Source organism: Eimeria tenella, genomic scaffold (genome assembly GCF_000499545.2).
Source record: "Eimeria tenella Houghton genomic scaffold, Eth_scaff1805, whole genome shotgun sequence".
Classification (NCBI taxonomy): Eukaryota; Apicomplexa; class Conoidasida; order Eucoccidiorida; family Eimeriidae; genus Eimeria; species Eimeria tenella.
Genome location: NW_013541637.1, coordinates 593 through 1,135, shown reverse-complemented (window position 1 = coordinate 1,135; position 543 = coordinate 593).

Sequence of the window (543 nt, the reverse complement as noted above, 5' to 3'; positions counted from 1 at the left end):
CAGCAGCCGCAATGGCGGCTCTGCTCCTGCTGTCACTGTTGCTACTGCAGCCGCTGGTGCTGCTGCTGCTGACAGCGGCCTCTGTGTTTTCCTCAAGCTTTTGGGGCAGCGGATGCGCACTATCAGCGAGCTGCTGCTGCTGCTGCTGCTCTCGCTGCTGCTGCTGCTCCTGTTGTTGCTGTTGCTGCTCCATCTGCAACACCTGCTTTTCCAAGAGGGCCTCCTGCTCTTCCCGTTGCTGCTGCTGCTCTCGCTGCTGCTGCTGCTTCCGCTCAGCCCGCGTTAGGTTTCTGCTGCGGCCCTGCTGCAGCTGCTGTTGCGCTGCTGGTGTCTGCAGCAGCGGGGCACAGCGGCGCTGCTGCTGCTGGTGCTGCCACTGCTGGAGCAGCAAGTACTGCTGCTGCTCCAAGAGCTGCTGCTGCTCCAGCTGCAGCTGCTGCTGCAGCTGCTGCAGCTGCTGCAGCTGCTGCTTCCTGCAAATTCCTAGCCTAGATACTGTTCTGGCTGTGCTGCTGTTGCTGGCACTGAGAGATAGTCTGTGTC